The sequence below is a fragment of the Chiloscyllium plagiosum genome, chromosome 27 (genome assembly GCF_004010195.1).
Source record: "Chiloscyllium plagiosum isolate BGI_BamShark_2017 chromosome 27, ASM401019v2, whole genome shotgun sequence".
Lineage (NCBI taxonomy): Eukaryota > Metazoa > Chordata > Chondrichthyes > Orectolobiformes > Hemiscylliidae > Chiloscyllium > Chiloscyllium plagiosum.
This window is the reverse complement of record NC_057736.1, coordinates 11,458,767-11,482,650: the sequence shown is the minus strand read 5'-3', so window position 1 is coordinate 11,482,650 and position 23,884 is coordinate 11,458,767. Positions and strand designations below refer to the sequence as shown.

The 23,884-nt window shown below is 42.6% G+C and overlaps 1 long non-coding RNA gene across 1 annotated transcript in view; it reads left to right on the top strand.

The window, feature by feature from the left end:
* LOC122563413 overlaps nucleotides 1-23,884 on the top strand; it is a 44,738-nt gene that overhangs the window by 17,593 nt on the left and 3,261 nt on the right. Inside the window, exon 2 of the long non-coding RNA XR_006315587.1 lies at nucleotides 14,683-14,830. This is a non-coding gene — a long non-coding RNA (uncharacterized LOC122563413). The remainder of the gene's footprint in view (nucleotides 1-14,682; nucleotides 14,831-23,884) is intronic.

The window sequence follows — 23,884 nt, the reverse complement described above, 5'->3', positions numbered from 1 at the left end:
AATGACCTCCTGTTGGCCCCTCTCCCCCTTGAGAACATTCTGCACCCTCTCTGAGACATCCTTGATCCTGGCACCAGGGAGACAACACACCATTCTGATTTTTCGCTGTTGGCCACAGAAACGTCTGTCTGTGCCTTTGACTCGAGTATTTTTCCCTTTCGTGAACAGTTTCAATCTAATGTGACAGTCCCATTAAATGTTCTCTCTTTTAACCTACATTCACTCCTCCTGAAGTTCAGTGATTGGTCAAATCTTGCCTCTGATCAAACCTATTTCAAGTGTGGTTTCCTTTGCGAATAAATTGTTTTCTTCCATGTTCATACCTTCTGAGGAGTCAGGTAAATGCTGAGCCACCAAAGCATCCCTGATTCTGATACTTCCTCTTATTCCTATGGGAATGCACATGTCTGCAGGGTGTTAAAAGTGTTAAGCTAGTGACCCTAGTAAAGTAAGTATTCAAATCTTGTTTCTTCACCTTATTATGCAGTGATATAGTTCATGTATTTCACATAATCATTGCAGCAAATACAAAATGGAAATACAAATCTAACAAAGGCAAAAAATTTAATGCTAGGAATCTGAAACAAGCCCAGAGAATGCTAGAGAAGTGCAACAGGTCTGGCAGCATCAGTGGAGAGGGAAGACAGTGTTAACATTTTGGAACAAATCCAAGACCATCAGCTTGAATTGCAAAACCTGGACAATTTTAAGCTTTGTGCTCAGATTCATGCCAAGTTTCCCTTCAGAGGAGAGAGATCGAAATGAATTAGTCAAACAGAAATAAAAGATGATTGGAACTTGCCACCTGGCTTTTATGATCAAAATGGAAACATGGCTTCTATTGAAGCAAAGACAAGGTCAAGGTTGTGATTTGCAACCGTTAACATTGTGAAGTAAGGTGTGCGGCTCATAATTACATAAATACAATTTATTTTAGAGTTCCTATTTTGAGCAGGTGATGTGTGGATTCTGTTCTGTGGGTTTGAGGAGTCTTAATGATTAGTTTGGCAGTATTTTTGGAGCCATGTTTTTTTAAACCAGCATGAATGAGAGAAAGAGCCCAGGAGTGATAATGGGAAATTGTTTGCATTGTAAGAGTTTTATAATTGGACAGAGTAAACATGGAAAGGGATTAGCTTGCTTTTCATTTAGAAGGATCAGCAGATGATTTTTTTTTAACTAAAGGGAAAATTCATAGCTTGGAATGCTCTTGGTTCTATTTCTCCTGGTTAAAATTTGATGTAAGAAATGACTTGATCTTAGGGAAGGAGTTCATTCAGAACTGTTAGACAATGGGTTACCTCAATGAATCAAAGAATCAATACAGGGCAAAAAGAGGCCATTTTGGTGTATTGACTCTGCATTGACCCTCCAAAGAGCATCCTTCCCAGACCCACAAACCCATCCCTGTAACCGCACATGGGTTTTTACTATGGCTAACCTAATCCTACACATGCCTGCACACAACAGAGCAATTTTTAACACGGTCAATACACCTAACCTGTACATCCTTTGGACTGTGGAAAGAAACTGGAGCACCAAAACCCACACAGACATGTGGAGAACATGCAAACTCTACAGACAATCACCTGAGGGTGGAAGCGAACCTGGGTCCCTGGCACTGTGAGGAAGCAGTGCTAACCACTGTGTCACCGTGCTGCCCCCAGGGGCTTTTAGTTAGGGTAAGGATTTTTAGGTTGAAAGTTCCAGAACAGAAGTGTTTGGTTACAACCCTGAAAGGATCATTTGAAGCTAAGAAAGATTAGGCTCAATCACATAACTAATCAAGAAAAAGGCTATCAAATGCTCAACAGTAACAATTGGAAGAATGGACTAAATTGAACCTATAGATATGATAGGATAACAAACTCTGGTATTTGAGACCATAAAGAGATGGTGTTGAGATACTTGGGATTGTATCTAACTGTGTGTTTTGACATTTTTCCAACTGTGTTGTATGTAAATAGTTTGGTTTATTTTATTTTATCTTAATTTCTTATGCACAATGGTCTTCTATCTTATCGTTAAAACCAAATCTGCAGCTGATGATTCAGTGATAGACATTAAAGAAACCAAAGATTGAAGGAAGAAAAGGGGTTTCTCCTCATTATGTCCTGCTAATATTTCCCCATTAACCCAATGACACCAAAAATATACTGTTAAATTATCTAATTGCTATTGGTGAGGTAAAGATGTAACATTGTATTTCTGTATTAAACTACATAGTGCTTTTAGCTGTCGAACCATGCCAAACTGGAGGTCACAAATTTCCTTGTAGTTTTAGTCAAGTCAAAGGATTTTTTAATACAATATATCAAGGTTTTGCAATGACTAACATCTGAAATGTTATTAATTGCAACCAAGCAAAATAATGAGATTACTAGAAGAAAATCCATTGCTTTTAGGTAACATGATGGGTTAGGCACCAGCATTACACAGTGTTTCTGTTGATTACTGTTGTTCCTTCTCTGATCCAGGATTACCTGGGTTTTAATGGAATCATCTGATCAAAGAGTATATTACATGTGTTGTAATCCTTCAGTGACATATATAAAACTGAGTACCTTACATCATTTTTCCCTTTTTGTTTTCTCCGTAATCTTGACTGTTGCTTTAATTGGGGAATTGCAGACATTTTGAACAAAGATATAAGCTTTCTATCGTGAGCTGGCGAGGCCTTCTTACTGCATTCTTGTCGCAGTTCTAAGGTTATGCCTTTTCTCTTCATTGTTGGGTTCTGTTAATTTTGTACCAATTGTTTTTAATTATATGCAGTCATCTAGTTTTCACTTGAGCAGATATAAAGGACCACTTACTGAAACTGGGCCAGTTATTGAGTTAGGAAATATATTCATAAATAAATAGTAGAAATATAAAAAAAGGGGGAAAAGCTCTCAGATGTGACTCAGTCTTACCTTTAACATAAGGAGGTAATGTTTCAAGTTAATAGCCCTTCATCAGAATATTGGACATGAAACATTAACTCTGTTTTGTCTCCACAGATGCTGCCGGACCTGCTGAGTTTCTCCAGCTATTTCTGTTTTTGTTTCAGATTTCTAATATCTGCAGTTCTTTGTTTTACACTGACTTAAGATCCCGAGTTCAAGTCACACTAGGCACAAAAATGGCGTGTGGTGGTGTGTGCACCACTTGAGTCTAGCACTGATTCATTGGCAATATTTGGAAGAAGAGTTGTGGGGGATTTTGCTCTGGTGTCCAGGATAATATTCCCTCAATCAACATCACAAAGACAGATTAACTGGTCAATGGCATATTGCTGTTTGTGAAGGATTGTTGTACGCAAATTGGCTGCCATGTTGTTTGCATTAGACTGGGGACTACCCTTGAAGTAGTCCGTAAAGTACTTTGCAGTCGAGAGTGTGGTGCTGGAAAAGCACAGCAGGTCAGGCAGCATCTGAGGAGCAGGAGAGTAAATGTTTCGGGCAAGAGCCCTTCAACAGGAATGAGGCTTGTGAGCCAAGGGGATAGTTGACCTGCTGTGCTTTTCCAGCACCACTCTCTTGACTCTGATCTCCATGTATCTGCAGTCCTCACTTTCTCCAAGTACTTTGCAGTATCTGGTGAGCATGACAAACATGTATAAATGCAATTATTATGTAAATGTTAGACTGAGGGATGATTGGCTGTGTGGTAGTATGTTCCACCAACAAGCTATCTGGATTAATGCAAGGTAAAACACTTCAGTTGTCTATATCTCTGTATAGTTCACACAGTTAATCACTCTTTGTCAGTGTAAACGTGACACCAAAACTGAACCCAATCCTGTTGTTTTCCGGGAGAGCTACATGCATGTGCTTTTTATTGGAAATCACTGGACAGTGATCAGAAACAGATGTCACAGCTGAGTTTTCTCTCTTAAGACCACAGCTACTGAGATCTAAACAAATTATTTTTAACCAACTTGCTATGATATACTTCCACGGTTATCAACCCTTGAGGTGGGGCTTGAAATTGGTTTTAAATCAAGGTGCTCAGATATAGGACGGTACACCTCCACAGCACAATGAGACTTGAACCCAGTACTTTGAACCCTGAGGTAGGGAAAGGAAGCATTATGTCAGTAGGACCTCACCTGCTCAGGCCTACTGCGTGACCTGACAGCTGTCCCATTTGAGATCTATCAAAAAATATGGTCTACGATTTAAACTGGGGACATTCTGGAATATAAACAGAAGATTCTAGCATCCATGGAGTGAAGGAAGGTAAAGTTAATGTATTAGGTTCTCACCTTTTTGAAAACATAAAGATCATCCTCTGTCCATAGATTCATTCTGACTCACCGAGTGTTTCAGGGATTCACTGTTTGTAGTACAGCTTTCTGAAACTTGCCTTATCTGGAACATTGTGTTTCCACAAGCAGTATGTGTCTACTCACTGAGCCACTGAGGGAACTTTGCTTGTATTCAGCATCTTACAAGTCAGGATGCTGGATTAAACACAAAGGTTTTCAAAATGGCTGATGTCCCGATTATTGGAAGTTGAAATTTTCTTTGACTTTTGCGTTTGGGTTAATAACATCTGCATGGCACTATCTTTATAAACTTACTCCAGAAAGAAACTGAAGAAGCTTTGAACTGAGTCTACTACTCTGTCTTGTTTGTGGCTACCAATAAGTGACCAATCAGCACTGTGTTCAGTGCATCAGTGCCCAATGATCCATTTGCCCCAATGTTCTCACTCCCAACCAGCTGGCAAAGGCATTTGAGTCCCACTGACCAGCTGTAAGTCAGACAATAGCATAGAAACATTCTCCACTCACCGACCCCATCTTGTTACACAGGTAGTCTTCTCCTGCAAATCTGCCCATCGTCTACAAGCACAAATCAGAAGTGTGATGGAATACTCTCTACTTGCTTGATGGTGCAGCTCCAATAACAGTCAAAAAGCTTGACACCACCTTGCTTGATTGGCCCGACATCCACAAGCATCCATTCCCTCCACCGCTGACACTCAGTAGCAGCAGTGTGCACTACCTACAACATACACTGCAGAAGATCCTTACGCAGCATGTTCCAAACCCATGACCATTGCCATCCAGAAGGACAGGAGCAGCATACTCATGGAAACGCTACCATGTGGAAGCTCCCTTAAAGCCACTCCTGACTTGGAAATGTGTTGCCGATCCTTCACTGTCACTGGGTCCCTCCCTAATGGCAGCACATGGACTGCAGCAGATCAAGAAGGCAGCCCACCACCACGTTCTCAAGGGCAAATGGGGATTGGCAATAAATGTTGGCCCAGCCAGCGATGCCCACAGCCCATGAGTGAATAGTAAACTTCTGAAACGTTGGATTTTTTTGTCTCTACTCATCCAGTTCAATCTATTAATCATTCCTACTTCTTCACATCTACAACAATGAGGTGAATAGCCTCATCCTGTACCACAAGGATTCCCTTACTATATAACAATTTAGAAACATTGACATGTAGGAAAATAGGAACAAAGCTAGGCCATTTGGCCCATCCTATACTGTAATTACCCTCTCACCTGATGACAACAACTTGCATTCATGTAGTATCCCTTCAACAAATCAAGCATCCCAAAATGCTTGAAGAACACGCAAAGAATTGCAGATGCTGGAAATATTAAACAAAATCAGAGAGTGCTGGAGAAACTCAGCAGGACCCTACTTTGAACCACTGGACTCGAGAGATTAATTCTGTTTTCTCTCCACGCATGCTGCCAGCTGTCTCTCTCCAGAACTCTTTGTCTTTATCCTGAAACGTTTCACAGTATAGTTAACAAACAACAGGTTGACTGGCAGTGGTGGGTGACCCTCTGCTGATTTTGTCGGCAAATATTAACACACTAACCATGCTCCCCAAAGTGCCAACTGTTAGCACAAAATGCCAATGCTTGTCATGTGTGAACAATATATCATTCCCTCAGCACTTACTGGAATGTCTACTTTGATTCTCAAATCAAACTTCAGATTCAGAATTTGAACTCACAACCTTCTGACTCAGAGTTGAGATTGTCACTAACTGAGCTAAGTTGACATGAAATGATGCTGTTATGCCACGCACTGGTGGCTATTACATTTGTGCTTGCAGCAATTGGTTTCCTTCTGGACTTTTACGTGTCCCTTCAGCTACTGCTCAAGCTGATTAGACGTGAGATGTGTGGCATGAATGATAGAAATAGCTCTGGAGGTGGGGGAGCGGGGAGAGAAAGCACATTGTAGATTTGTGACTGCTGTCATTGTTGCTGGGGGGCACACCTAGGTCACACTGTCATCTTGTGGCTGATGTTTTCACAGATTGCTCAATTTTTTAATCCCCTTTGAATCAACACCACGGCTTCTTCTGAGTGGTTGCTGACGGAATCATTTATATTTAAAACAAATTTCTAACTGAAGCAGAGAACTGAATAAATGACCTGAAAAAAAAGCCAGCTGCTTAAGAGCTGCCACCTACACTGACATTTGCAATCTGGAATTTTCCATAAATTGGATAGCGTGTCACCTTTTTAAAGGAAACGTAGATGAATTTATTAGTGACAATTCCCTGGGAGCATGTTAAAAATAAGATCTAATTATCCAAGGTTCTTGGAATGCACCCTTAAAGCATAAATGTTTTATATGAAGCTTAGGCAGGACTGACAGAGTGGATTTGTATTAATGGAAAGGTTTATCTGCCTTCGTTACGTTAAAGGTCAGCTCTGCAACTTTGTAAGCTTCAAATTAGAATATCAACTCTATTGCTGTAACAAACAGCACTGGGTTTAAAGCACAGATTGGAGACTGTCTTTCAAGCACTTCATAAGATTCGTGAAAAGAATTGCTCATAATTATATCACTGTGCCTCCCATCACGTCATTTATGCAGTGGGGACTTGCATTGCAGGAATATTATTGCAACAGACATTGTGTTACAGAGTTTCTGAAGCATTGGGGAATTTCTAGTGCAGACATTTCACCACAGTTAACCTGTCAGGCATCGAAAACTCAGATAAAATGCATTATGCCGCACAGGGAAGGACTACTGTCCCATCAAAAAGCTGGTCAGATGGGATAGTAAATGAGAAAAAAGTGGGGAGCACAGCAGGGATATAACTCATTCAGTTAAAGAGCTGCATTTCCAATTCCATTAACTGTCATATCCCTGCATTTTCATTTTTTGGGGGGTATGGGATGAATCATGTGGTTTTTGGCTCAAAGAGAGTTGCGTTGAATAATGTTGGAGGGATGTTTGCCACGAGGTTCAGCAACATTTCTCACAAACGTGCCTCATTAACTACCTAAGGCAATTCTCACATCAAATTCGAGCTCCATCTCACCACACACCATCCCCAGAACAACTCACCGCTCAGCGGATATCCACTGCATGCCTTACACCCATGCCATTTTGGGAGGCTACAGTGCACCCAGACAAACATTGAAAATTGGACAGTGCCCCTGATTGGTAATGAAATGGAACAGCAGCCACAAAGTCAGACTGCTCTTGGTGCATAGCTGACATGGCAAACTCTTCCTCCTCACATGCACAGTCATGTTTCCTCTCTGTCTCTCTCTCTCTCTGTCTCTCTCTCTCTCTGTCTCTCTCTCTCTCTGTCTCTCTCTCACACTCTCTCCCTCCAGTTGTAGTTTAGTCACCAGGCCACAACCTTTACCTGTCCGTAGGAACATCACACCTGCTCACTCTCTCTGTGTCCCCACTATTCTATCCCCAGTACACAGTTATCACCCATATCTTGTCATCATCCAGTAGGGGAACACATACAGGCAAGCAATTCACAGAGGTCTAACCATGAGATTGTTTGTCAACCAGCAAAATGAGCACAAAGAAATTCAACACAGGCTGCTGTTCGCCTCCACTCTGTAAAACAGATGTCAGAATCTTGGTCTGGACTCTCCATAACAGCTGTCTGCATCCAGCTCTCACCTTCCAGAACTGGAGTCAGTCAGGTCCTGTCTGTATCATAGTGTCCGATGCAGCTGAGCTCTGTCATCTGCAAGAAAAACTTACTCGTCCCCAGTGTCCTGACTGTCCTCATCCTTGAAAAACTGCTCCCATCCTCCAGCTTCTCAGCCTCCGGTTCATTGCCTTATTGCCTGCTTCAGTTGTGCAAGCAACAGCATGCCAGGACAATGCAGCATGCTCTGTCCAGCCTTTACTGGAGGGCTCTCCCCCAACCCATTCGGCCTCTTCCTTGACCCAGTGGCCTGAACAATCCCCATCCACCACCACCCTCCTTCACTTTGCTGAACAATTTCTCCATTAATTCATTGCACTTCTGCCAAGTCAAAGGAGGGGCTAAGTGCATCTGCATGGGTCCCATGATGCCCTGCCTCTTTATGGGGTATGTGGAGCAGTCCTTGTTCCAGTCTTATACTGGCCCCCTCCCACAACTCTTTTCTCAGTGCATCGATGACTGCTTTGGTGCTACTTCATGGTCCGGCCAGAACTTTGAAAACTTTGCCTCCAATTTCCACTCCTCTATAATTTTCGCATTGTCTATTTCCGACACTTCCCTTCCTTTCTCTGTTTTCATTTTGGGCAATAAATTGTCTACTGCCCTCCTCTAGAGTCATTGACTCCCATAGCTACCTTTACTTCAGCTCTTCACACCCCACGATCTGCAAGGACTCCATCCCATTCTCCCAGTTTCTTCACCTACGTTGCGTCTGTTCGGATGATGTCACCTTCCAAAACAGTGCTGCTGACTGGTTTCCTTCTTCCATGGCCATTGTTTCCCACCCACTGTGATTGACAGGGCCCTCAATTGTATCTGACCTATCACCCGTGTGTCCGCCCTTGCCCCTTCTCATTCCTCACAGCAGCGTGATCGGGTCCCCCTTGTCCTCACTTTTCATCCCAGCAGCTTCCGCATTCAAAGGATCATTCTCTCCCTTTTCAGACAACTCCAGCCACCATCAAACACATCTTCCCCTCACTCCCCTTGTCTGCCTTTCCTTCTGGAGCATTCTAATCCATTCCACAACCACCAACACCACTGTGCTCTCCACAGCAGCTTCCCATGTAACCGCAGAAGTTGCCACACCTCCCCCTTCCCCTCCTCCCTGCTCACCATCCAAAGGACGAAACAATCTTTCCAAGTTTCTACATTGGAGAAACCAAACACAGGCTGAGTGACCACTTTGTAGGACAGCTCTGGTCTGTGTGCAAGCATTACCCTGACCTTCATGTGGCTGGTCATTTTAACACAGCATCCTGCCCACGTATCTAGTCCTCAACATGCTGCAGTGTTCCAGTGAAACACAAACAGGAAGTGCAACATCTCATCTTCAGACTAGGCACTTGATAGCCTTCTGGACTTAACATTGAGGTCAAAACCTTTAAATTGTGGACATTTCTTCCCTTTCATTTAGCTTGTTATCACGCTCTCCCATCCTCCCACCCAACTTACTATCCTTTCAAGTCTGTTTGGAGACACACCATTGTTCTGCCATTCTCACATTCCAATCACTTAATTTGAACTTACAACATCTTATCTTCATTGGCACCCTGCCCAAGTGATAACATAAATGCTGTCCCCTCCACACTTCATCAGCTCTGATGAAGCATCGTCTAGACTGGAGACGTTCGCTTGCTCAGTCTCCATGGATACGGCCTGACCCACTGTGATCTCCAGCACTGGTTGTTTTCAGCAACAGCACGTCGCCTGTCTTGCCACTTCCATTCCATTGAATTAATTAATTTGAATGTTAAACATTTTAAAAGTGAATTGTACTTTTCTGTTTTAATAATGTCTCCTGATTTAACCACTTGGCCATTCGCAAGTGACACACAAGAGAAATCTACCAACCACCCGCCGGTTTTCTGTGAGATTGCCCTTTGGCTCTGGCAGGTTGATGGGGACGGTGACTGTCAGATCCCATCTCCCGCCATTACTGCTGCCCTTCTCACACAGCTCTGCTCTGCTCTGCTCTTTAGGAAGCTGCTGTCATTGCTCTCTATATCTCTCTCTCAGGCTAATTCAGAACCACACGGCCCACCTCATTCTCGATCTTTTAGACGCTGGGGACTGTCGACTGACTCTTGTCTATCTTGCTTTCTGAAATGTTGAAGGTCTGTGGTGAGAGGTAATGCATCTGGAGGAGAAGTGGAAAGGTGAGCAGTGATTTTCTGAGAGGCTAAGGTTGAAGTCTGCGGTTGGAGGGATAGTATTGCTGGGAAAGCTGAGAAGAAGCCACCAAGTATGCTCATGTCAAGGAGGTTACAGTGATGGTAATTCTGTTTGCAATCGTTCTTTTATCTATTCACTGGATGTAAGTGTTGTTTATAAGCCCACATTTATTATCCATTGCTAATTGCCCTTGAGAAGATGCAGGTGACCTCTGCAGTCCATAGACATGGGTATTACTCAATACTGTTAGGAGGGGAATTCCAGGACTTTGATCTAGCAACCACTGAAGGAACAGTGACGTATTTCCACGTGAGGATGGTGGGTGACTTGGAGGGAAACTTGCAGTTGATGGTGTTCCCATGTATCTACTGTCATTGTCTTCCTGGATGATAGAGGATATGGGTTGGGAAGGTTCTGTTGATGGTAACAGCGACTAGAAGAAACTGAAGACTGCAGATGCTGGAGAGTCAGAGTCCAAAGGTGCAGCCCTGGAAAAACACAGCAGGTCAGGCAACATCCAAGAAGCAGGAAGGCTTCTGCCATTCCTGATAAAGGGCTTATATTCGAAGCGTCAATTCTCCTGCTCCTCAGATTCTTCCTGACCTTTTCCAGCACCACACTTTTCAACTCTGTTGAAGGAAAAGTCTGCTGAGAATTTTTTAACACAAAGTAAAGCACATGAGAAATCGGTGGCCTCTCGCTGTGTTCTGGACATTTCATGTGACACCTTGTTCTTGGTCATTGCAATCAGGTCATCGAAATTGTCTCACAGCCTGTATTACATGCTAACAGCTTAATGCCTCATGTCATGCATCTTTGTTCTGGTTCAGCAGAGTGACCATTGCTCATTCTATGATCACTGTCAGATCTGAAGACTGTTACAGTTAATTAAGTTAAAAATCACACAACACCAGGTTATAGTCCAACAGGTTTAATTGGAAGCACACTAGCTTTCTGAGCGACGCTCCTTCATCAGTGATTGTCGCTCCGAAAGCTAGTGTGCTTCCAATTAAACCTGTTGGACTATAACCTGGTGTTGTGTGATTTTTAACTTTGTACACCCCAGTCCAACACCGGCATCTCCGAATCATGACAGTTAATTAACACAGTGATGTCCTCTGAGATCTTGGTACGCTCCTATATTTGTCCACTTGAGTCTGTCTGATTTCAATCCTTAGCTGCCGATGCCTGGAGCTGTGCCGTTCTTACCACTCCCTGGAATCCTTTGCTATTCTTTCCTCTTTTAAGATGCTTCTTTTTTAAAAAACAAACAATCATTCAACGTGAAGTTATATTTGTTGAAACTCTTGTGAAATGTCTTGGGACATTAGCCCACCATCAAGAAGGAAAGACTTGCATTAACATAGAACGTTCCCAACCATCAGACATCTCAAAGCATCTTATAGGCAATAAAGTATTTTATGAGGCGTAGTCACTGCGCTAAGTAGGAAACACAGCAGCTAATTTTATGTGCAGCAAAAGCAATATGTTAATGCAGGTGAACTACTGTTGGAACGTTGATGGACCAATAAACATTGGTCAGGACGCCAGGATAATCTTCCAGCTCTTCTTCAGAATAGTGAGATGCGGATTTCCTATGTTTACCTGAGAAGCTGGTGAGGCCTTGGTTTAACATCTCAGCCAACATTGGTGCTCCTGACCCTCCCCCGATACTGTATGGGAGTCCCAACCTGTAATTTTGTTTGCAAGCCCTCGAGTCGGACCAGGGACTCAGACTGAGCACGGTACTGACCAAACCAGGCTTAAATATACAGAGGCATGTTGAATATGCTGCTGTCTGAGAAGACAGTACAAAGGACTCAGGAGTGTCAGATCACTTTTCAAGGATGACTTGCCATCAACCTAAAGTCCATATGACAGGAAAACATTGGCAGGCTTTAGAATCAATTCAGGCAGCATTAGAAGGTGGAGAAGTTGATGTTTGGGTGTCACCCAAGGTCCTGAAGAAGGGTTACACCAGAAATGTCGACTTCTCCGCCTCCTGATGCTGCCTGTCTTGCTGTGTTCTTCCAGCCTCCTGCCTGTCCCTCCTGATGCTGCCTGGCTTGGTGTGTTCCCCCAGCCTCCTGCCTGTCTCCTGATGCTGCCTGCCTTGCTGTGTTCTTCCAGCCTCCTGCCTGTCTACCTTGGCTTCCAGCATCTGCAGTTTTTTTTGTCTTTTTCGAATTAATTCAGCCAGGCTGTTAGGGCCAGTGCCTTTATTGGGTTTCTGAGAGTGTGTGTCTTGTTGAATAGAATATTTCCATGCAATTTGCTGCCAGGTTCCTCACTGCAGACTCCCGGGTAGCTGCTTGAGATTGAATCCCACTCACACAGAACCAAAGTGAACGGAAGTTCCAAAAGTGAAAACGGGAATGATGTTGATAACTAAGAGATAGCAGAACCCCAAATAAAAGCAAAATAGCACGGAATGCTGGAAATCTGAACCAAGCACAGACAATACTGAATAAACTGAACAGTTTAGATTAAATTAGGTTAGATTACTTACAGTGTGGAAACAGGCCCTTCGGCCCAACAAGTCCACACCAACCCGCCGAAGCGCAACCCACCCAGACCTATTCCTTTACATTTACTCCTTCACCTAACACTACGGGCAATTTAGCATGGCCAATTCACCTGACCTGCACATTTTTGGACTGTGGGAGGAAACCGGAGCACCCGGAGGAAACCCACGCAGCCACGGGGAGAATGAGTAAACTCCACACAGTCAGTCGCCTGAGGCGTCTGGCAGCATTTTGAGTATTTTAATGTTTCATGTCCTTTACAATGCTTCTGAAGAGCTTTATTTTATCTGTCCACAGTAAAAATTGTTTATTTGCATGTATTACCCATCCCTAATTGTCCTTGAGGTGATGGTGAGCTAGCTTCTTGAACCTCCACAGTCCAAAGTGTAGATATTCCTCAGTATTGTTCGGAGGGGAGTTCCAGGATTTTGACCTGACAACAGCAAAGGAACAAGAGTCAAACCAGACCTGAAGCATTAAATCTGTTTCTCTCTCCAGATCTGCTGAGTTTCTCCAACATTCTTTAAGACTGACTGCAGAACCTTCTGTGTCTGGTGAAACCCCACAGTTAGCAATGCATCAATCTTTCTTCACTGAGTTGAAAATGGTTGGTTTGGAGAATGTGCTTAACTCCAGAGGATGGTTTGATTCGATTAGATTAGATTTCCCACAGTATGGAAACAGACCCTTCGGCCCAACAAGTCCACACTGACCTCCGAAGTGCAACCCACCCAGACCTAGTCCCCTACATTTACCCCTGACTAATGCACCCAATACTGTGGGCAATTTAGCATCGCCAGTTCACCTGACCTGCACATCTTTGGATTGTGGGAGGTAACCTTGCACCCGGAGGAAACCCACGCAGACACGGGGAGAATGTGCAAGCTCCACACAGACAGTCGCCCGAGGTGGGAATTGAACGCAGGTCCCTGGAGCTGTGAGGCAGCAGTGCTAACCACTGAGCCACCGTGCCACCCCACAGTGGGGTAGGGGAAAGGTATAAAAGAAACCTAAGGAGCAACGTTTTCATGCAGAGGGTGGTACATATATGGAATGAGCTGCCAGAGGAAGTGGTGGAGGTTGGTGCAATTGCAACATTTAAAAAGCATCTGGTTGGTATATGAATAGGAAGGGTTTAGAGGGATATGGACTGGGTGCTGGCAGGTGGGAGTAGATTGGGTTGGGATATCTGGTCGGCATGGGCAAGTTGGACCAAAGGGCCTGTTTCCCTGCTGTACATCTCAATGACTCTATGACTCTATTCACTTTTCTGGCTCAAAGCAGACACTGCTATCAACCTTTCCCAATTACATTCTCGATAAGGAAGATCCTTTTGAAGATCCAGTTAAATGTTCTGTGAAATGCTCCTTACATTTCTCTTATGTAACTCCCTTTGTTCAGGTACTCTGACTGCAATGACCACCTACACGGCAGAAATTTGCTGTGAATCTCCCCATTTTTCTCTTCAAGGCCGCAAGCTTAACACATGCAAATAGGAGATCTGAATTGAGCATTAACTGGTTAGTCTTCCATCACACTCAGTTTAAAAAGCATTTGATTCTTTTCTGTCAAGTTGAACCACGTAGAAACACAAATTTACCGCATTTATTTTTATTTCTCTGATGTTCCTGCCTCCTGCTGGGATAAACAAGCTGTAGGCACATTCAGAACAGTGAGGTAAGTGATACCCAGCAACGTATAAATAGAAAGAGCACTTTCTGTGGCTGGAGGCTGTGTGAACTATTGGCTCAGAGCCCATAAATTGACTACTTTATTCCAACAAAGGCTGAGTGGTTCTATTTTAACAATGGGCATCAGAGTGGCTATAATTATCAGAGACAAAATATTATTCATGTGTTATAACCATGACACAATGGAATAGGCTCCATATATACTTATAACCTCATACTCGGTTGTCACAGGGCATGAAAGCAGAGAATACGATTTTTAGACAATTTGAGAAAGTTGAGAACAGGCATTTTTCCATTAATCTGGTATTATTGACTATTCCTTGCCTCTTGCTTATTATCATTCTGATCACTTGCAGGTTTGTCCTGCGATGACAGACTGGAGGTAATCAATCTATCTTCTCAGATTCACCCCCCCTCCAACTCCTCTCCAAATCCACCAAGAACATCATAAACGTTATAAATCATCATTTGCAAAATGAAAGAGCTGGCACCATCTAAAAGTTGGTGAGCATTTCTTATATACTTCTTTAGAATTAAATGATATTGAGTTCTCAGGCTGTCCCCAACTGTTCAGTATCAATGAATGATTGTTCGCGTCGATAACAAAGTGGTGCTTGATTTAAGACTATTCTACTTCACAGAGATACATGTCATCAGTTATTTGACACTTTTAATTCTCAGTCCCAAACATGAGGCATCTTTTCAATGGGACAGGATTCCAATCCATTAAGCATTAGCACTCGCATAGGCTGATGGGATGGCTTTGTGAGTCTTTTAAAGGTGTTCTTTGATCCCAATGTGACAGCTGTAGAGAGCTATTAATGAGGTTCAGCTGGCTGTGGGCATTTGGTTAAAGCTGGAGTTTGTATCCTTTAACCTGATATCCATTTGTCAATCAAGCCTGCTCTGAGGGAGCAGGGTTGCGGGGAGGGGGCTGGGATGCCTTTCTGTTAACATGCTTTTTGGAGTCAATGAATGTCATTTCGATCAGAGGTTCCCCCACCTCAGAAAGGGAAAGAACTTGTGCGACTTAAATTCTTCAATCGCGATGACTCCAGTAGATGTGGAGAGTGTTTGGGTCCCAACTTTCCTTAACGGGATTACAAATCCATGGTTTTGGTTCAGAAACAGAAGTGAGTTGTAAAGCTTTTGAGTGTAAATTAGAACATAAAGAACTAGGAGCAGGAGTAGGCCGCCCGGCCCTTCGAGCCTGATCCGCCATTCAATAAGATCATGGCTGATCTTTTCATGGACTCAGCTCCAATCACCTGCCTGCTCACCCTAAACCTCAATTCCTTTATTGTTCAAAAATCTATCTGTTTTTGCCTTAAAAACATTTGGAGGTAGCCTCAACTGCTTGACGGGGCAGGGAATTCCACAGATTCACAACCCTGAAACTCAGTCCTAAATTTGCTCTGACTTATTTTGAGGCCATGCCTGCTATTTCTAGTTTTACCCACCAGTGGAAACAATCTCCCTGCTTCTATCTTTTTTATCCCTTTCATAATTTGATATGATTCTATAAGATCCCCCATCATTCTTCTGAATCCCAATGAATAGAGTGCTCAGATTCTTTTCCAGACTTAAATTCAGAGCACCTGAATTATAATTTAATTTCAGTGTTTAGGAAGTTGAATCAGGATAAAGCATCAGCCAAGTTGGACGCTAAATTAGGCAATTATCCACAAGGCAAAATATGTTAACGTGACTTATTTCCATGATATAATATACTGTCACTTATTTATTTATCTTAATTTAAATTTGTTTTAATATTTAGAAGGAGTGTGAACAGGATTACAACATAATCTAAGGTCACAAAAAGGTATCTGCTATGTGATCCTCCAGATTCAACAGTTTCTTGATAAGTGTACATCTGTAAAAAAAAATTCACATCTGTCAACAATGAGGCTGTGAGATAGGGAAGGTTATTAAGATGATTTACTTTGGAGGGAGCATTTCTGAACCTTTCCCCATTAACTGGTGCAACCATAACTCAGAGTCATAAATCAAGTTGCATCATGGTGTGCGGCTGGGAACGTTAACCCCTTATTCTAGAAGTTTGAGTTTTCACATTTAAATTAGAATTCTGCTGGTGAAATCTCGAGCGTTGACAAGCAACAGGGAGCTTGTGACAAAAGAGCTCCGTGATTTGAGAAGTAATTTGCAGGGGAAAGCAACAGGGCAAAAAGAAAGGACCGCTCTTGAGATGTCTGATGTGACAGGGGTGTCACCAAGCTAAACCAACAGTATGTCAATGTTTAACAGTAATGACAGATTAATTTACTTCAGATATGAGCCCATGTACAATGCTCTGCAAATGCTTAACATTATCCCTTGTACCTGAGTTTTATTTTATGACAGGTACTCAAGAAATGTTGTATTTAACATCCTTTGGGTGGGATTTTTGAACTAGGCATTTCTTGTCCTGAGGCACTTAATAAGAAATTCTATCAGTTTTAAAGTAATAATGTGTGGCAGGCTGACAAGGAGGTAATGAGCCTTGTCACCATGACTTTATTTTTTGTAAATTTTATTTGTATTTTATCTTCTTCAGAAAACGGTATCTCTTTCACAATTTCAAATTACCACTAAAAGGCAAAGATATGAATTTATCGTGCAAATTATATGTAAAAGAAAGAATAGAACAAAATTACCCATGGGTACAGACTTGTATGGAGCGAAAGATAATGAGTCTTTGATCCAGCCAACATTTATTATGCTACATTTTCTTAATAAAGATGAAATAGCATTCTTGTAATTCCAGTGTTGGCTAAATGAATTATTCATATGTTAATTCATTAATTATTCATGTTCATTTGCAGTAACTTGACGGGAAAGATTAAAATTAAGATGGAAAGCTTCCCTTTAATTGAAACAGCGGATGGTATCAGGAAAGGAACCATTGTATCTTTACACAATCTGAAAAAAATACTTGTGTCATTGTCCTCTGTGTAAACTTCAAATTCATTTACAACAGCAGCATTTTCAGCACATTTTTGGAGATTTTTCTTTCTCTCTGCTCAGGGTAATGAAATTACTGACATGTCACTGCGAAAATTCATCCAGTCAAGTTATTCAAAGTCAACAGGTCCTAAGATGCACTAATGCTTTTCTGATCCCTGTCCATTTCCCAGTGTTTGATGACACATGCTTAGGTGCTTTACATGCTGGCCTTCAGTGGCTGAAACTTTCGAGGGTCTGGGTGATTGAAACTTTTATTAGTCTGATTTTTCAAAAGAAAACATAGTGATTGTAACATTGTGAACAGTTATGAATCATTCTTTTGTATAAGTTTTCTCTGATACAGGCAATTCTATTACAGGGTTATTGCTTCTAAATACAGTGGCATGTAATGAGTGCAATGGCATGGAGGTGCCATATCTTGACATAGGGAATTGTGATGGGCCATGGTATGTTTGGGAAGGGACATGCTGTGGTCAGGATAGGTCATGGGGATTTTGAGAGAGGGTCTTTTTACAGCCCACCTTGGCAATGGGCAGTCCCTGTGGCTGGGTCCAAACATTTCCCAGGGTCAGCCTGACGTCAGCTCCCAGTCAAGATCTCAGCCCTAAGTTAGCGTGAAGCTGGGAACTTTCCCAACTCCAACTACTCACCTAAAAGATGAAAATCCCACCCGGGAATAATGACTACTCACCCTTTTCAATATCTCAGAAGCTCAGAAGACAACCTCTTAATGACCTTAAACATTTTAATTAACAAAATGATGACTTCACAATCCCACCGTCAGTAAGGATTACAAATCAATCTTACCTTGATCTTCCATTTTTTTAAAAACTTCAGCTTTCCCAGATAAATCCATTTATATTATGTTAAATGCCTTAATGTTTCTACAAGGGTCTGAAGTTACTAAGTCAAAAGGTGTGATGCAGGAAAAGCACAGCCAGTCAGGCAGCATCTGAGGAGCAGGAGAATCGATGTTTCGAGCATAAGCTCTCCATCAGGAAGACCTTCGAGCATATGCACGAAATGTTGACTCTCCTGCTCCTCGGATGCTGCTTGACCAGCTGTGCTTTTCCAGCACCTCACTTTTTGACTCTGATCTCCAGCATCTGCAGTCCTCACCTTCTTTCTGAATTTACTAATATAGCTAATTGAACTCTGCACAGACGAGCTGATGAAACAGGAAAAAAAAGCGCAGCTTTCATTGCTGATGCTGTCAAGGGAGAAGTTCCCAGATGTGATTCCTGTTGTGGAGATCTGCCACTGGATGTCAGTCTTCTTGGGCAAGGAGAAAGATAATCAGCCAGGCTCCTTCTCCCAGTCATGGATTGATTCCTGGGGGGATGATCATTCTGTTGGGATTGTGGGTAGTAATAGATTTAATGAGAAGTGAGACTGGTGTTGTATGATTTTTAACTTTGTACACCCCAGTCCAACACTGATATCTCCAAATCATAATGAGAAGTGGTGAGGCAGTGGTAATGACTAGTAATCCAAAGGTGCAGGCTAATGATCCATTGGTATGGTGGCATTTGAATTCAATCAATAAAAACCTGTAATTAAATCTCACATGAGTAGTGGCGAACCAAACTACAGGTGGTCTTAAATACCTATCTGTTTCACTAATGTTCTTTAGGGATTGAAATCTGCCATGCTTACTTGGTCAGGTCTACACGTGAGCTGAAAATGTGTTGCTGGAGAAGCGCAGCAGGTCAGGCAGCATCCAGGGAACAGGAGAATCGACGTTTCGGGCATAAGCCCTTCTTCAGGAATGAGGAAAGTTTGTCCAGCAGGCTAAGATAAAAGGTAGGGAGGAGGGACTAGGGGGAGGGGCGTCGGAAATGTGATAGGTGGAAAGAGGTCAAGATGAGGGTGATAGGTCAGACTGGGGTGGGGCGGAGAGGTCAGGAGGAAGATTGCAGGTTAAATGCTGTGCCACAGGTTGGTTGGGTTGGTTCGTCCGGGTGGCCCAGAGGTGCTCTCTGAATCGCTCCGCAAGTCGGCGGCCTGTCTCCCCAATATAGAGGAGGCCAGACCGGCTGCAGCGGATGCAGTAGATGATGTGGGTGGAGGTGCAGGTGAATCTGTGGCGGATATGGAAGTTTCCTTTGGGGCCTTGGAGGGAGGTGAGGGGGGAGGTGTGGGCGCAAGTCTTGCACCTCCTGCGGTTGCAGTGGAAGGTGCCGGGAGTGGAGGTTGGGTCGGTGGGGGGTGTGGATCTGACAAGGGAGTCGCGGAGGGAGTGGTCTCTACGGAAAGCTGGTAGGGGAGGGGAGGGAAATATATCCTTGGTGGTGGGGTCCGTTTGGAGGTGGAGAAAATGACGGCGGATGATGCGCTGTACATGGAGATTGGTGGGGTGGTAGGTGAGGACCAGTGGGGTTCTGTCCTGGTGGCGGTTGGAGGGGCGGGGCTACCAGGGGCAGGACCTGGTCTACACGTGACTCCAGTCACACAGCAGTGACTCTTGACTGCCCTCTGAAATGACCTTGCAAGCCACTCAGTTCAAGGACAATTAGGAATGGGCAACAAATGCTGACCTCGCCATTAAAACTGAAATCTTATGAAATAATCCTTCTATTTAAAAATCAGGCTCAAGTGGGATTCAATCACTGGTCAAATATCTTTCCAATGTTCGCTGTCTAAAAGAATAAACACTTTGGAAAGGTGCTAGAGGATTTGGATATGTGAAACTAGACCCAAACAAGTCTTAGCACCTTCCAGAGAGGAGGAGAGAAAACTGGAGGTACATAACGTAATGTCGCAGGAGTTCAGAAGGTAACCTTTCAATGAGCTCACAGTTGTCCTTAAACTATTTATTTAAGAAAATGTTTGACTTCACAATCTCACCCTCAGTAAGATTGATAAATCAATTTTGCTTTGATCTACACTTATTAAAACTTATTTTTTCTGATTTATTCTCAAATTATGTGTGTTACCAACAAGACCACGTTTTAATTTTGATTCACTGGTGGGATGTGGTGCCACTGGCTGCACCATCAATTATTGCCCACCCTTCGTTGCCCTGTAGGTGGTAGTGATCACCCTTCTTTATTGGTTGTCCCAAACTGACCTGATGCTTATTGGCCTATTCCTTACATGTAACAATTCTCGACTATTTGCCCTCTCACATTGTTGGGAGTTGAATATCCTTTATTGTATCATTTCTGTAGCTTGCTTTTTAGCTTCACTGGGTCTATTATACAGTACTCTCATCTACATTTTAAGTTGTAATTCTAATCTCGTATTGTGTGACATTGCTAAACATTGGCTGGTATCACGGTGATTGCTGAGTTGTAAAAGCTGAATGTTATGAACATCCCTTGAATCATTGGCTAATTTGGGTAAAAGGCATACTCATTTTGTAACTGTTTGAAAAATACTTCACAATTACAGAGTGCCTTTCATGACCATTCAATTCCAAAGTGGTCCCCAGCTAGTGAGGTACTTTCTACTGAGTACTCACACCTGTAATGTAGGAAGCAATGCACCCAATTCACGGATAGCAAGCTCTCGAAAGCAGCAAAGTGAGAAGGAGCAGAAAATCTGTTTTTGTGATGCTGATGAGGGATAAATGCTGGCTGAGACACAATGGATAACTCTCTTTTTGCCATTGAATTAGTGGCTGTGGCATCTTATATGTCTAATGGAGAGGTCAGACAGAGCTTAATTGTAATATCTTGTCCAAAAAAATAGCACCTTCATCACTACAGCACTCCCTTGGCACTGCATTGGAGAGTCAATATATGCTCACATCTCCAATGCAAGAATTGGACTAATTTAGTGATTCAGAGGTGAGAGGTCTAGCAGAGCTGACACAGAGCAAGTGCCCAGGCAAGATGCGGTGATGGAACCAACTTCAAGTTAGGTTCTGGGAATCAGTGGGTTGTGCCTGGCAGATGCCAGTGTGGGAGGAGTGTGGAGCTCAGTTTGAGAGGCCAGGGTGTGAAGGTTAAAGCAGGAATATGATTTTGGAGAAGGGGTGCATCCTATGGGCATAGGTGAACCCCAATATTCAGCTCCCTCCACCCAAACTTTGCTCAACACTAGCCCATATAGTGAAAGCTTCCAGGTTACTCAGCTAGCATGGCCCTCTGTCTGCCCTGAGTGAAATAGCAGCAGAGGCTGAAGGAGGCACCAAAGGTGGCTATTAATTAGCTCATGAGATGATGCTTGATGCCTTCACTAAACAGGGTGGCATGGTGGCTCAGTGGTTAGCACCGCTGCCTCACTGTGCCAAGGTCCCAGGTTTGATTCCAGCCTCAGGCGACTGTCTGTGTGAAGTGTGCACACTCTCCCTGTGACTGCGTGAGTTTCCTCCGGGTACTCCGTATTCCTCCCACAGTCCAAAGATGTACAGGTTAAGTGAATTGGCCATGTTAAATTGCAGATAGTGTTCAGAATGTGTAGGTTAGGTGCGTTAGTCAGGGAGAAATGTAGATTAATGGGGAATAGGTTTGGGTGGGATACTGTTTGGAGGGTCGGTGTGGACTTGTTGGGCCAAAGGGCCTGTTTCTACACTATAGGGATTCTATGGTAACACCATAAAGTGGGAGTCAGAGCGAAGGCTGATGGGACAACAATGGAAAAAACACACATAAAGATCTATGAGTCCCATGCCACCAAACTCAGTGGTGGGTGATCTGGGCAGGTGGGGGTATAAAATATAATTCCCTGAGTACAGTAAGACTAGCTAAAAACCAGACAAATACACATTGCTAAAATCTCAGTCAAGTAGTTTATATCGATGAACATCAAATGATGAATAATTCATTTGCGGTATGCACAAAATAAAATTGTGGTGCACTTGTGGATACAAATGACGATTGCCCACTCAAAAATGTCTGCATGCTATCAATTTTAAGATGATCTGAACCAACGTTCATTGGCAAGGTTATCAAAATTATCTATCGTTAAATATAGGTCTGACCCCCGCCACTAAGTATGAGTTAATCCACGTGAAAGGCATTTTGAGGGATTCCCTAAGAAAGTATTATGAGATCTTGGGTCATAATGAGGAAACTATTGTCTACTATGGGATCTTTCTGTTCTCCAATGCATCAGAGAATTTGCCCTTTTGATACATTATAGGAATTAAATGACCTCATGATTATTATAGTACAACGCTGAGCAAAGTAGGAAAAGAAATTAGCAGTGTACTTCAACCACAAACACGCTGTCTGGTATTCTTGAGATACCATTATAAAAAAATCGGGTGCTTAGGTATTAATGAAATTGAGCAATTATAAGAGTGTATCCAACCAGAGAAACCTTGATAATTCATTCCAACTCTATACAATGGTTAGTTTTATATTGTGATTGCAGTATCTGGTCTCCGTGTGAGAGTTCCTCTTTCAACAGTTAAAATAGATGTTCATTTAATCCCTAATGAAAGTTAGATTAATCTGCAATGCTGAGAGCAAATTAATTGACTGAATGTCCATCATCCTCAGGACAGCTCTTCATTAGATTCACCATTTCGAGGATACTGTACCCGACAGAAGCATCCATGTGAGTGGTTTATTCTCACAATTGCAAAGTCTTGTCTCATCTCCGGCAGCCAAAAGAAAATCCAAATTTATCCAAAGGCTAACCCAGCAAGACTGGGTTCTGCTTGGTTCTAAGAATCCACACTAGCCCCTGGACAGACTTGAACCCCAAGACTTTGTCTGCATTCATTGTAATTAGCTCGCAACCAAAGACAGAGAAAAACAGAGAGCTGGGAAACAGCTCCAATTTAATGTCTTAACAACATTAAAGTCATACCTGAATAATGTATTACAATTTGTACATTGTTAAATCTGATCATAGCTTTGGTGAGTTTATTGAAGGAGACATGAAAAGGCTGCACGCACACAAAGTGTCAGGTTTAATACTTCTCAAAAAAAAGATTAGAAATTCAACATTTCAACTGGCTACAACACACACTGTTGTGATATTTGATGTTAGCTTGGAAGGCTGACGTTTTGCTACAAGGTCAGTGCAGAGCCTTCATGACTTTCTTTCTCTGTGTCATATTAAACACTCACTGAGTGTAATTGAAGGTTATATGGGTGACAAATTATCCTGAGAGTGCAGAGGTAACAGAAAAAGGTTCCTGCTTCTCAAAAGGGGCACACACAGAGTCAGAGGATGGTACACTATTCTGTTGTGGAACAATTAGCACAAATAAAACACCCTTTGGGATTACCGATAAATTACAACATTGCCGTAAATGGAACGCAGTGGAAAATAACTTGTACATCTATGCCAAAGAGGTAGCATTGCCTCTTCAAAGGGCTCCTCTGGGAATCCTTATAATCCCTGGTAACTAAGGCTACTTTGATCACATTGATCAAAACAGTTCTTTCATAATTCCAGCTCCTAAACACTGAGAGCATTACCTTCAAGTTGAAGATGTGGTTAAGTAAATATTTCATTGTTAAAAGTCAGAGTCTGGGATCATTCTTATTGTCAATTGTCAATATTGTGGAGGATGTATATTTTTCACATGGGAAGCATTTATCTTCAACTAGTTCCACTTAAGAGTTAAATTGATGGGAAAATTATACAGAAACACACAAATAAGTACACACACACACACACACACACACACAC